The following is a 14,680-nucleotide window of genomic DNA, read 5'->3' as shown; positions in this document are numbered from 1 at the left end:
CCTTTGGTGGGGAGATACGGGTAACTTTGTATTCTTCTTTATACCTTTATTTTATACGTTTTTACATGTATATATAAGCATATACCTCTTTCATAAACAGGAGAAAATTTGAAAAGGTGAGATATCATGAGCAGGGCAGTTTGGTGGAACTCTCTCAGAGTGTAACTGTCTGTTTAATGTTTGTGTATCTCAAGCAGCCTGTTTCCAGCCTTCCTTGCAGAGGTGTACGTCAGCCCTGTAAAATTTCTACTCAGAAAGTTCTTAAAATCAAAGCAGATTCCTTAACACCCATTGCTCCACATGCCCAGTCTTGCTCTAGGTATTCACGCTCTCTCCCATCCTTCTCTAGAAATGAAAGAACTCCATTTCTTCTGTGGCTCCGACTTTGAGAAGGAGCCCGTTTTTAGATGGGCATGACAGTAGTAAATACACAGCTCAGCTCACTGTCCATACTTATGGGTGCTTACATGTTAGCTAAAGTAATGAATAACAATCAAATTGGGAACGGAACAGTTGATTGATTTATTCAATAAACACTGATTGAAGGCCTGTTCTGGGCCAGGTACCAATTAGCAAAGCAGACACAGACCCTGCCCGTGAAGCCCACAGACAGCAGGAAAACATGGTCACATGGATAGGTCCTGTGTTCTAAATGTTAAGAAGAAGGATTTTTTTGAATCACAGAACAAGGCCTACCCAGAGGCTCCCCAAAGAAGTGAGGTTTAAGTAACACATTCCAGTACAAATGGAAAAAAAGAATTTGGTGTATATCTCTAGATAAATTTTGCTTCTGAATGTTTCCAGCTGTGGGCAGAGAGCTCCAGATGGGTGTTGCTGTGGAAGCGTCTTCCAGTTTTCACTTCCTGGCTGAGTTTATTTCCAACTGAGTTGCCCAGGCCTGTGCCAGTTCCCAGCTGTAAATACAGACGTGGAGGGGTCCCTTCTTCCTGCTGCCTCATAGCTCTGTAGAGAGCAGATGTGGCTGCAAGCCAACCTGGGGTCCTCCTCCCAACAGTTAGTTGTGGAACCTGCTGTGTAGCAGTTTCTCTTCCATCCGGGCTCTCTTTCCTTTGTCCTCTTCTGGGACTGTGCCCAAGCCTGTGTTTTGAAACTTTAGACCGCAGCTTGCATTTGATGGAGAAATGTGCTCATGAGGGCTTCCTCTACCAACCAGCTACCAGATAAGTTGAGTGGAATCTCTTTTACTCAGATCACCTGTTGAGATGAGATTTGCCACCCTCTTGACAGAAAATGTGCTGGCTGTTCTTTGGGACTGTTTGTGAAGAATGGACTTGCTGACCTGAACAAAGGAACAGCAAACAAAATGGGGGAGGGGTGCAGCTAATTGCTTTTTGAGATTGAAGCCTTTCAGCTACCTTCAGTACTTTAGAGTAATTATTGCTAATGTGTTTAATCCTTTTAAAACCCAAGGAAGTGTTTGTTATTCCCATTTCATAGCTGGGGAAACTGGCTGGGCAAGTTAGGTCCTTGGCCAAATTGCTGTACTGCTCTCAGAGCACCTTAGGCAAAGGAGGATTTAACTAGAGGGTGCTGGGTGGCCCAAAGAAACAAAACAAGGCTTCAGGAAGGACTATGTACCAGTCAGTTACTTGGTTGCATAGAAAAGAAACACTGACTCAAACAGGCATAAACTCCAAGGGACAGGATTGGCTCACATGACTAGAAAGCTCAGAGGTGGGGCGAGATTCTGGGCTAGTTGATCCAAGAGCTCAGGGCCATCATCAATGACCCACTTTCTTTCTCTCCCTCCATTCTTCCCTCTGATGTCCATGTCATCCTCAAACCTGGCTTCCCCAGAGGACTGGCTGCCAACACTGATCCATGTTTATTTCTCCTCAGCTCTGGCCTGAGAGGGAGGATATCTGTCCCCCAACCATAGTGCAAAGCTTCAGAGCTCCCCTTGGATTGGACTAGCGCAGGTAATGTGGCCTATGGAACACAAATGCCATTATCAGGATTCTCTTCCTCACTGCTTTCCCCCTACATCTGCTATATTCATTTTCTATTACAGTCTCTCTTTTTGCCTTTCCCTTCACTTGGTGGGAAACCTGGCCATCCACAGACCTTGTAGTTCAGGCTCTCAAAGAGAATAGCTCTGTGTTCTCCCAGCCCCAGCCCAAAACAACACAAGGAAGAGAAAGATGTCTTCCTTTGGATTCATTATCAAGGACCAGGGAAGGGGTTCTCAAGATGGTCCAGCAGAGGTCAGCTATTCTCCCTGGGCCAGTCAACTGTAGGCAGGCTGGCAAGGGTCATTCTTCCCTCTGTCCCCTCCTAGATGCCTACTGTATCCTCTTCCTGAGACCTCTGAGCTAGCAGCTCAGGAATGAAATGAAGTTTTAGTGTCACTTTGGATGGGACTTTGGCAATATTTGTCAAGGGGACCCTTGGACACAACTATCCTTTGCCCCAGCAGTTCTACTTCTGGGAGCTTTTGCCTACAGATGTTCCCAAGTGTGAGAATAATCTGTGTCCAAGGTGGCTCATTAGGGCACTGTTTGTCAGAGCAAAAAATGGGAACTATCCTAGGTGTTCATTAATAGGGAACTGGATCAATCAGTCACATTGTCTGTCCAGTGGAACACTGTGCAACGATGAAGGGGGAATAAGGTCCTGATAAAGAGTGCCTTCTATGTCTGGTACACTGCCAAGTATAAAAAAGGAACACCCTTTATTAGTACTTCTCAGTCACAGAGAGCATATTGGAATCTGGGGAAGACTCCAATCCCTGGAAGCCCAGGAGCATTCTTACCTATCAAACTAGAGCACTTTAGATTTCCATAGCAGCACTGTGTTCTTGGCTATATGTGTGTGTATATATCTAATAAAAGCCTATGTGGTCATCATGCCTTCACGTCATGATGCCCTCACACCGTAACAATCCATCACCAGGAGGCTGCAGGCACACGCGGGTGGGCAGGGCTGCGTGCATGCGGGGCTGTGTGCATGCAGAGCTGTGGAGGCGGCACCCCCAGCTCCGACCTACCTCTTTGGGGCAATTCATCGAGGAGCCCCGGATGGGTGGGCAGGGCCTACCTCTTTAGGGAGATCGATCATGGGGCTCCCACATTGTGAGAGGGCACAGACCAGGCTGAGGAACCCTGCCCCCCAAGTGCACAAATTTCATGCACTGGGCCTCTAGTATATAAAGACATATCCAAAATTATATATGTACTAGAGGCCCATTGCATGAAATTCATGCATGGATAGGGTCCCTAGATCTGGCGGCGATCAGGGACGATTGACGGGGCGATCAGGGGTCGCCCCCACTGGCACCTGCCTTGGCTGGCCTGGTGCCGCCAGCTCACTGGCCCCATCCCCTGCTGCTGCCGGCCGCCTCCCACAGAGGGTGGTGACTGGTGGGGCAATTGGGGGCTCCCCCACTGGCACCCGCCTTGGCTGGCCTGGGGCCTGCAGGCTGGGGGCAGTTCCTGCGTTGAGTGTCTGCCCCTGGTGATCAGTGCACATCATAGCAACTGATCATTCTGCTGTTTGGTCAATTTGCATATTAGGCTTTTATTATATAGGATATGTATGTGTTTATATATAATTTTACTACATTATTCAGGTATCTGCTTGCATGGCAGAGACACCACCTCAAAGAAGTCTTCCTAAGCACCCTGTCTAAAATGGCCCTTTCTGTGCTTGCTTTGGCAGCACATATACTAAAATTGGAACAACACAGAGAAGATTAGCATGGCCCTGCGCAAGAATGACATGCAAATTCATGAAGCATTCCAAATTTTTAAAAAATAATAATAAAAAAATGAAATGGCCCTTTCTGTTCCCATCATCATCATCATCATCATCATCATCATTATTATTACTAGAGGCCCAGTGCAGAAAAATTTGTGCACTCGAGGGGGGAGGAGGGGTCCCTCAGCCCGGCCTGTGCCCTCTCGCAGTCTGGGACCCCTCGGGAGATAACGACCTGCTGGCTTAGGCCTGCTCCTGGGTGGCAGAGGGCAGGCCCAATCCCTAGGTGCAGCCCCTGGTCGGGCTCAGAGCAGGGCCTATTGGGGAGTTGGGGCGCCGCCCCCTGTCATGCACAGAGCAGGGCGATCTGGAGGTTGTGATGCCAACCTCAGTCACGCACTGGGTAGGACCGATTGGCGGGTTGGGGCACCGCCCCCTGTCACACTCAAGGCAGGGTCGATGGGGAGGTTATGGCTCTGCCCCGTCACACACAGAGCAGGGCCCGTGGGGAGGGGGGGGTGTGTTGGGGCACCGCACCCTGTCACACACAGAGCAGGGCCCAGGGGTGGGGGGATTGGGGCGCCGCACCCTGTCACACACAGAGCCGCAGTGTGATCAGGGGGTTGGGGAGCTCCCCCCTATCAGGCACAGAGCAGGGCTGATCAGGCGGTTGGGGCGCCTTCCCCTGTCACGAACAGAGCAGGGTGAATAGGGAGGTTGTGGCCCGGCCCCCTGTTACACACAGAGCCGCAGGGCGATCAGGGGGTTTGGGCGCTGCCCCCTGTCATGCTGATCCCGGTGCTGGGAGGCATATTACCCTTTTACTATATAGAATAGAGGCGTGGTGCATGGGTGGGTGCTGGCTGGTTTGCCCTGAAGGGTGTCCTGGATCAGGGTGGGGGTCCCCACTGGGATGCCTGGCCAGCCTGGGTGAGGGGATGATGGCTGTTTGCAGCTGGTCACACATCCTTCAGGGTGGGGGTCCCCACTGGGGTGCCTGGCCAGCCTGGGTGAGGGGATGATGGCTGTTTGCAGCTGGTCACACACCCTTCAGGGTGGGGGTCCACACTGGGGTGCCTGGCTAGTCTGGGTGAGGGGCTGAGGGCTGTTTTCAGGCTGGGGGTGACTGAAGCTCCCATCCGCTCCTTTTTTTCTTTTTCTTTTTTTTAATTCTGGGCCAGTTTTAGCTTTGAGGCTTGGCTCCAGCTCTTAGGCCTCCGCTGCTGAAAGTAGGTTTCTGGCCTTTGCTTACAATGTTGCGATCCTGCTGGCTGAAGCCCGGCGACTAAAGCAGGTTTCTGGGGTTTTGTTTAGCTTCTATATTTGTTACATAGTTGCTTAGAGTTGCAGCTCAGAGGCCTGCAGCGGCAGGCAGGGAACGTTGGAGTCCTCCGTCACTGAAGCAAGCAAGCCTCATGTTAGTTTCAAGCTGCCTGGCTGCCGGCCACCATCTTGGCTGGCAATTAATTTGCATATTGCCCTGATTAGCCAATGGGAAGGGTAGCGGTCGTACGCCACTTACCATGTTTCTCTTTTATTAGATAGGAATACTTTTGTAGCACTTGTCATTCTCTAATGTTGTATGTTTGCTTTTGGTGCCTTCCTCCTTAGCATGTGAGCAGTGAGGGTGAGAATATGTTTCATTTCTTCCTATATCAGCATTAGAGCCATAGAAGTTGCTTAATAAGTATGTGCTGAATGAGTGTGAACAAGCCTTAATAATTATTATAATCTCCATGTTCCAGTTGTGGACCCAAGTTCCCCAGAGGCCTTGCCTTCCGTGCATCAAGCTAACTGAAGAACCTACTGCTATTCCCAAGGGGGAAGAGATAAGAAATTTCCCCAGAGTGCCTTTTATGCTGTTAAAACTCTCACTTTTCTCACATTTCCTTGAGAGAGATGGATACAGGCTGGGGTCTCTTTTCTAGGGGCTTGTGCCTGTGATGGGCTGAGACACGTGTCCATACCATCTACATTTGATGCTAATTCCTCCAGACGTCTGTGGGCCATCTCCTTTCTCTGGCATGGATAAAGCTGTCCTGGGCAGTTATTCCATGGAGAATAGGTAGAGGGAGAAAGAAACTTACATTCTGAAGGCTTTTCTCCTCTGGAGGACCCTTCACTTCAGCACCATGCTTAATATCAGAGTCCAGTTTGCCCAAGGGACATCCTCAGACTTGAGATGTTGAAAATGTCGCTGTTATTTCTTTGGTATTTCAGTTATAATAACACCTTTGCTAACATCTTTTAGGCTCTCTCTGTGCCCAGCACTTTGCCAGTCACTTGATCCCTGTTACCTAATTTAACTCCCCCAACAGGCTTATTAAGGGTGGAAATTACTATCCCCCACACCCTCCCACTTTACTGATAAGGAAGCTTGGGACCCAGGAAAGTCTAGTAATGAATCATAGTTCACACAGCTGCTAAGAGGCAGAGTTGGAATTTGATTTTGACTCTAGCTAACCACCAAGATGGTGCTTTCCTGGCATGTGGCCTTAGACTGCTTTCCATAGCTTTGGGGATTCTCCCAGTGGCCAGTGGAGGAGGGTCTGGTGTCTGTAATGTGATGTGGATTGCTAATCAATCTTGCAAAGTCCTGCTGGCCAGCATGAGACCTTGATGGGTTGGAGGAAGTGGGTGAAGAGCCTTCTGCTTATTTATTTCTCGTAGACATTTGCCACCCAAATTACCAAATGTCTGTTTCTTGTCAAGATTGGTTTCCATCTTGGGTAAGGAAGAGGGTTGGACAGGGCCAGAGGAATACTGTTAATCACCCAAGCAGATCCATCCCTCTGCTGAGAACCTTCTCATGCCTCCATCTTAACCTGAGTGAAAGCCAAAGTCCTTACTGTGGCCAGTAGCTACACAATCTATTCCCATTACCTCTGACTTCTCTCTGCTCCAGGCACATGGGCCTCCTCAGTGCTCTACAGACACTCGGTATGTGCCTGTCTCAGGGCCCTTGCACTGGCTCTTCCTGCTGCTAGACAAGCTTTTCTCTCATACCCTACATGGTTCCCTCACGTCCTTCAAGCCTTTGTTCATATATTGCCTTTGCAGAGAGATCCTCATCTCCCTTCTCTATTTTTTTCTGTGGCACTACCTAATTATATCGTTTACTTATTTTGTTTATTGTTCATTTTCCCCACTAGTATCAGCTCCAGTATTTTGTTCACCTGGATCCCTAGTGCCTGGAAAAGTCCCTGGCACCAGTAGACACACAGTAAACATTTGTTGAAAGAATGAATGTGCTCCCAAGTCTAGAATGGCCCAATACTGTTATTATTTTGCTGGAAGATGAAATGTGTATCTTGTGGGGGTCCACTCATCAAGACGCAGTGAGCCCTTTCCATGCGCCAAGCTGCAGCTCTGGGCTCCAAAACATCCAGGTACATAAATCCTGGTTCTCCAAGGTGATTTAAACCATGGAGGGGGAGGGTGCATTTGCTGAGTAGAGCCCAGATTAGCTATAAGGAGGTTGTGAGAGCCAGTGGGTGGCCTTTGTAATATTTTATTATTACAAAGTGGTGGAGCATGGCCTCCCTACCAAGGCTCATAGATGGAAAATTCCCAAATTATAGGAAGGATTATGGGCAGCCAAAATGTTTCCATTCTGTAAACATTATATGAAACATTATAATATACATCCAGAAAAGGTCCAAGGGTACATCACATATTAAGCGTGTAGCTAGATGAACTTTCACCAAGTGAACACACTCAGCTCTGAAAACAATATTTGCAGTCCCCAGAAGTTCCTTTCCTACTCCCTCCCAGTCACTCCTCTTTCCCCAGCAAAATCACTCAGTCTCTCATACCTGACATTGAACTTTATGTAAATGCAGTCATACTTTATGTAAATGTTCCTTTGTATCTGGCCTTTCTGTTCAACATTATGTCTGTGAGATGTGCATCTTTGTGTTTCATGCCTACTCACTACTGTATACTGTCACAGGGCGACCTGACTGGCAGGAAGAAGCCAGCCTTGAGAATAGCTAGGGCAAAGTATGCAAAGGCCCTGGGGTACAAATAAACTTAGAGGGGAAAGGAGGACAGTGGGGTGGGAGCATTTGGGCAATGAGGTTTGAGTTGTATTGAGAGAATTTAAACAGTAATCTGATGTGATCCCTGTTTAATTTGATCTGTCTGCGTGTGAAGAATATAATCTAGGAAGGGAAGAGTGGACTCAGGGAGATCAATGGAGGATCTGATTGAGTTGTCCAGGTGAAAGATGATGGTGGTAGCTTTGCATAGGAAGGAGGGGAAAAGAAATGGAATCAAGATATGTTTTAGAGATAGTAGCAACAGAACTGGCCAATAGACTTGGAGAATAGGAAAGGAGAGACATAAAGGATTCCATTGTGTGTCTGTATCACAATTTTTCAGCCCATCCCTGCTGGTGGACACTTAGGTTGTCTCCCTTTTGCCTCACTCACAGGCTGCTCGGGGCAGTACCCACAGGCACACATCTTTGCTGAGCTGAGTCTTAAAGGATCAAGGTCAAGGGCATTCCAAGGAACCAGTTGAGCTAAGGCTGTGGCCTCCCCTGCACTGAGCTCATGTTGGAGTATGGACTTGCTGCCAGTTTTGAGATGGCTCATACTCTCCCATCTCCTACCTTTCACCAGCTGATTTCTCATCTGACTATGTTTAGACCCTTCCCCTCCGCACTTAGCCCAGAGCTACAGCCAGCGTTGCAGTGGTAGGTGCGTTATGTTGGAGTTGCTGCTCCACTCAGGGCCGATGCTATCTGCGTGCTATGTCAGCTTTGTTTTCCCTTTGTGGAAATCACAATAGGGTTTAAAAGCAGTGGCTGAAGAGAGGCCTTTGGTTCTGGGCCAGGCATAGAGGATGACTGGCATATAGGAAATACTAGTAAATAAGAAGACTTCGTGTTTGTATGAGCCTGATTCTTCTGTGTTCTTTGTCCCCTGGTCCCTCCTGTTTCTTGTCTCTAAGGTTGTTCCTGAGAGGCCAGGGCCTTTCTGAGAGGTTTTGGGCACTTGGGGGACTTTAGGCCACTCAGTTACTGATGGCAGGTCAGCCAACATGAGTTTAAAATAGGCTGTGCTGCAAGCATGTCTCTTTCAGCCATCTGGGCCCTCAGGTTTCTGAAGAAAACCTGGCTCCCACCCTGGCTTGGATTTCTGTCTTGTGCTGCTGAGAGGTGCGGGCCAGGATGACTTGTCTAAATTAGCAAATCTGAGAGTTGCCTTCTGCCTGCCCAAGGGCTATAGAATAAGAAGAATCATGGATCATGAGCAGGTAAAACTTGACATGTTTCAGCTCGTAATAGGTCAGAAAAAAAAAAAAGGAGAGAAAGGGTGGAGGAGGGATGGCCTTAAAGGAGAAAAACATAGGGCATAAATGAGCTCAACTAAGTACTCTCCCAAGTTGCTGGAGGACATGTGAATCATTGTAAATTTTTAGGAGATGGCCTGGAAAAAATTGTATTTATTCAGTTTTGAATGAGCAATGCATGCAAATGATAAAATGTTCAAATGCACACAAAAAATATACTGTGAAAAGTAAGTCTCCCTGCCCATTGCTCCCCTCCTGTGTGAACTCCCATTTCAGGTGTGTTCTTCCAGAGATACTTAACACAAAACAAACACATATTACACATGTAATTCTATACTTTGATCTTGAACACCAATCTTTACTAATTTATACTTTGTAATATTCCCTGAGTAGTCTTTGCTACAGCAGTGGACTTCAATAATCTACCCTACAAGAAAAATGGCCCCAATATTTATTGTGGCATTGTTTGCAGGGGCAAGACAAAAACCAAATCCTGAAAATAAAACGAGTGCCCACTTTTCCAGGAATGATAAAGTATGGCACATCCATTCTGTCAAATATCATCTGCTAAAAAGAGTGGGAAAGAACTACTAGCTGATTTGGAAACATTTCTGTGCAATATATGTGAGAAAAAGCAGGATTCAGAGAAGTAAATGTGATATCCTGTTTCTGTAAAATAGTGACAAAAGTCTTTGTGTCTGTGTTGTGATCAAGTGATGGATATCCATGGACCTCTGTCAGACTAGGAGAGGCTAGCATGGTACCAGGTGCTGTGGTGAGAAGTAACTTCTGAGTGACCATGATAAGCAGTTTGACCTACTTCCCTCACCTGGTAGAATGAAATAATCAGAGTTCAGTCAGCTGTGTGAAACATTCAGTGCCACCAAGTCAGTCCCTTGTGAAATTAACACAGGAATTACAGAAACACTGAAGTGAAGGTATGTTCCAGATGAAGCTTCATGGAGCAGGCAGCACAAGCAACAACTTACCTTGCATCCACCCCAAGCGTAGCACACACAGACATCCAATGGGAACATTTCTCACACCCAACTTGTAAAATGGCTGAGAATCTACCCTACAGAAAAAAATGGCCTTAATATTTATTTACTAGGGGCCCAGTGCACGAATTCATGCACCTCGAAAGGAACTGTGGGCTGCGAGACTGTGGTGGGCACAGGGCGGGTCTTGGCCCATCCTCCACGCCCCCGCCCAGCCCCTCCCGCCACAGCCCCCAGTCCCCTGTCTGCCAGCAGCCCCACTGCCACTCCTGCCACCACTGCTCCCACACACTGATGGTGTGGAACGATTGGGGCCAGCGCCAGCAAGGAGGTGGAGAAGCCCTCGGGCAATTGGGGCCGGTAGCCGCTGCTCGCACCCGCTGATGGCGATAAGCAATCAGGACCGGTGCTGGGCGCTGGCAGTGGGTGCGAGCAGCGGCTCTGGCACCGGCAGTGGGTGCAAGTGCCCAGCAGGACTGCAGCATGCAGGAGCAAAGAATTTTCAATAACCACCAGAGGCTCGCCCCATGACAGCAACAGGCACCCTGCCTTTGTCTGGTGTCCCTGCTCACCTGCACCACCATCCCACTGTGGCCGATTCCCACCATGTTCCACATGCGCCCCTGGTGGTCAGCGCACGTCATAGCGACTGGTTGTTTGGTTCTGCCGTTCGGTCTATTTGCGTATTAGGATTTTACATATCTAGATTGTGGCATTGTTTGCAGGGGCAAGACAATGATCTGTGACCATGGTGGCCTTCTCCTGGTTGCAGGATAAGGATACAGTCTTCTAGGGTTCTGGTGTTTCCCTCAGAATGAATGTGGCTGTTGGAGTGGGTTGGAGTTCATGACCCCTTTGGGGTTACAACTTGTCTCTTGCTGGGCTTCAATTCTAGTAGATGTTCTTGAAGAGAAAGGCATAGTGTCTAATTGACATCCCCTCTCCACCCTGCCACTAGGCCACTGTTATCCATAGTGCTCTCCCCACTCTGGACTATCCCACATTCCTTCCCACCCCCAACAAAAAGAAAGATGATGATACTTCCTATCTCTGGAGTAGCATTTCTTCCTCTCTTTTTACAGGTTGTCCATCAGTAATGAGAGCTTACTTCTCATTGGCTTATCTCTTTCTTTGACCCCCTCAGAGAAGGAAGGACCTGGTTGTTACTGATTCAGTAGCTCTATCTTGCTTAGGGTGTATATATAAAAAAGTTTACCCCCTCCAAAAAAAGAATAACCCTTACGTTTCTGGTTTGAATAAATGTGTAGTTGATGGAATGTGGTGGACCAGTATCTAACAGTGGATGGTAGAGAAACAGGTATAGGTAAGGATATAATCCTATATAATAAAAGCCTAATATGCAAATAGACCAAATGACCAGTTGCTATGATGCGCACTGACCACCAAGGGGCAGACACTCAATGCAGGAGCTGCCCCCAGGCCCCAGGCCAGCCAAGGCGGGTGCCAGCTGGGAGACCCCCCCCCAATCACCCCGCCAGTCGCCCCGCCCATTGCCTCCCACAGAGGGGCGAGTGGGCAGTGCCAGGCCGGCCAAGGCAGGTGCCAGCGGGCGCTGATCGCGCCGCTGGTCACCCCACAGATTGGCCCTTATCGCTGGCCAGGACTAGGGACCATACCCATGCACAAATTTTGTGCATCGGGCCTCTAGTGTTTATATATATAGATATATATGTGTATATATATACATATAGAGCTATATGTATATATATCTATATCTAAGAGAGAGAGAATTTACATCTTTAATGAAAATAAAAATGTTCCCTACCAAAAAAAAATGTGCAGTGACTTTGTTCATTTTTTCAATTCATTTAACAGGCATTTGGTGAGCTGCTCTTACTGTGCTGTGCACAATTTGAATCTGGCAGAAAACTACTTTGCAAAAATTCATGAGACTATGTGAAGATCATTCTTGAATCTCTCTTTTCTGCCCCACTCCCCCAGGGCCAATCCATTAGCCAGGCCTGTTTGTCCTTGATCTGAAACAGATCTTCACCTGCCTCCTCCTTTCCATTCCAAAGCCCTCACCCTGTCCCAGCCACCACCCTCTCTTCTGCCACATCTCACAGCACACCTCCCTCGCTGCAGCCATCTAGTCACACGGGCCTCCTGTGACTTTCACCACACTTGTACATTCTCCTCTATCTCCTGGGATAGTCCTTTTTTTTTCCTTTTTTTTAACTTTCATTAGAAACTTTATTATCAATTCAGTAACTCAATTTGAGTTGCCCTTTGAGTGTCTTTTAATTTATATATAATTCACATGACTTAAAATTTATCCTTTCAAAGTTCATGGGCTTTGGTGTAATTACAAGATTGTACAACCATCATTGGTCTCTAACTCCAGTGCATTTTCATCAACTTAAAAAGAAACCCTATAACCATTAGCAGTCTCTCTCCCCCTATTTCTACCTCCTTTAATCCCCATTAGCAGTCTCTCTCCCTCCATTTCTACCTCCTTCTAGCCCCTGGCAACCACTGGTCTACTTTGGTCTACTTTCTATCTCTGGAATTGCCTATTCTGGACACTTCCTCTAAATGGAATCATGTGATATGTGGTCTTGGATGACTGGCTTCTTTCATTCAACATAATGTTTTCAGTGCTCATACATGTTATACCTGAATCAATGCTTTATTCTTTTTATGGTTGCATGATATTCCATTGTATGGATTATACCATGTTTTTTGTTTATCCATTCTTCAGATGATGGACATTCTGGAATATTCCCACTCCCACTAATCACATGGCTTCCTTCTCCTTTTTCTTCTGGGCTAAACTCACTCTGATTTCTTTTTTTTTCTTTCTTTTTAAAATTTTTTTTTATTATTATTAGTTAAGGTATTACAAATGTGTCCTCATCCCCCCCATTAACCCCAACCTCCCCCCCCCCCGACCCCGCACACTCATGCTCCCATCCCCCTGTTGTCCATATCCATTGGTTTGGCTTATATACATGTATACAAGTCCTTCGGTTGATCTCTTCCCCTTGCCCCCGCCCTCCCCTACTTTCACTCTGATTTCTGATGTGATACTTCTCACCATTTGTACTGTATTTGTTTGCCTGTTTGTTTTCTGCCCCCTGTTCTGCACTGGAAGCTTCATAAGAGCAGTGACTACATCTGCTTTTGTTCACCATATTTAGCCCCCTACCTTGCAGAGTTGCCAGCATAGAGTAGTACTTAATAATTGCTGAATAAATGACTCAGTATATCTCATAGTTCTCATTTACCTCCATCTAAGGCAAAACAATTGTAACCCCATTCTGTGGCAAATTCTGTATCAAGCTTTTTACTTGGTATTGAGTAGAAAGCAAGGGTCCTAAAGCATGAGGACACTTTAAATGTTGGTAGGTTACTAGAAGGATTTCTCTGACATAAAACTATCCCTTTTGGTCATCTGCTGTGTAAAACTACAGTGTTATTTGAAAGTGCGTTTGACTGTCAAACTGGATCTCAGAACTAACAATGGTACAAAATCAGTGGAAGGTGTTTTCTCTCATGAGTAAGATGTCAGAGCTTTGTAATCCTGGTTTGTGGCAGCCCCACAGTCATCAGGAAGAGCAGGCTTCTTCTCTCTTTGTGCTTCACCATCCCTAGTACAAGACTTTCATCCTTAACCTGGCTTTATGGTCCAGTGTGACTACTGGAGTCAAGCCAGTGAATCAGTAGTCCAGGTGGGAAGGTGGGTGTGGGAGGGGGCTCAAAAGTGGCGTCCAGCCTGTGTTTCTGGTAAGGAATTTCCCCGAAGTCCCATAACAACTACTTATCTCTTGTTGGTCACCCCTAGCCTTAAAGGAGATTGGGAGATCTAGTCTTAGCTGAGCATCCTTAGAAGAAAGACAAGAATGGCTACCTGGTGGGCAGTTAGCACCAGTAGGTCTATTTTCTGCCTGCAGTATCCTGGGCCAGGCAGCCAGTTTCTGCTCATTGGCCTGGACCTTCAAGCCTCCCTAAGTGGCCAGGATCAGAGCAGTGCCTTTCTCCACGTGGTTTACCAGAAGGTAGATTTTGAAACATCTCAAGGCCTTCAGTCCCTAGCAATTAAAATATTGGTAGGTCACCTTTGTTGAACATTTACTACATGATAGGTCCTGCTCTAAACATTTGTCATGGAGTGATTTCCTAACCCTCACAATACCCCTATTATTATCCCTGTTTTGTTTTGTTTTGTTTTGTTTTTTAAATACTGCAGAACTCTGCCTTTCAAACTTTATTATACATCAGTGTCACCTGGAAAGCTGGTTATCATGCATATTTCTGGGCTTGTATTATGATTCAGTAGTTCTGAGGTGAGGCCCAGGAGTCTGCATTTTTTTAAATATATTTTTTATTGATTTTTTTACAGAGAGGAAGGGAGAGGGATAGAGAGTTAGAAACATCGATGAGAGAGAAATATCGATCAGCTGCCTCCTGCACACCTCCCACTGGGGATGTGCCCGCAACCAAGGTACATGCCCTTGACCGGAATCAAACCTGGGACCTTTCAGTTCGCAGGCCGACGCTCCATCCACTGAGCCAAACCGGTTAGGGCTCCTTGTTTTTTATAGGTGAGAGAACTGAGGCCCAGAGAAGTTAAGTAACCATAGATGTTCTTGCTGGTAATAATGTGTTTTGTTTTTCATTCTTCCCTTTCAATCTATACTAATAAA

At 46.9% G+C, this 14,680-nt stretch overlaps 1 protein-coding gene and 1 non-coding gene across 19 annotated transcripts in view; both read left to right on the top strand.

Moving 5' to 3' along the window:
• Nucleotides 1-14,680, top strand: part of SIPA1L3 (signal induced proliferation associated 1 like 3) — a 309,889-nt gene that overhangs the window by 68,457 nt on the left and 226,752 nt on the right. For 2 of the 18 annotated variants that reach the window (XM_036346826.1, XM_036346824.1), the window contains exon 3: nucleotides 1,861-1,940. The exons of the other annotated variants lie outside the window; for them this stretch is intronic. The gene's annotated coding sequence lies outside the window, so the exon portion shown is untranslated. The remainder of the gene's footprint in view (nucleotides 1-1,860; nucleotides 1,941-14,680) is intronic. 18 annotated transcript variants of the gene reach the window in all.
• On the top strand, nucleotides 3,663-3,768 carry LOC118674897. Its single transcript, XR_004973743.1, has one exon. It is a non-coding gene; the product is annotated as a U6 spliceosomal RNA (small nuclear RNA).

This window comes from Myotis myotis, unplaced genomic scaffold, assembly GCF_014108235.1.
Source record: "Myotis myotis isolate mMyoMyo1 unplaced genomic scaffold, mMyoMyo1.p scaffold_m19_p_19, whole genome shotgun sequence".
Taxonomy (NCBI): Eukaryota; Metazoa; Chordata; class Mammalia; order Chiroptera; family Vespertilionidae; genus Myotis; species Myotis myotis.
Note: the sequence above shows the minus strand (reverse complement) of the source record. Positions and strands in the feature narration are given on the sequence as shown.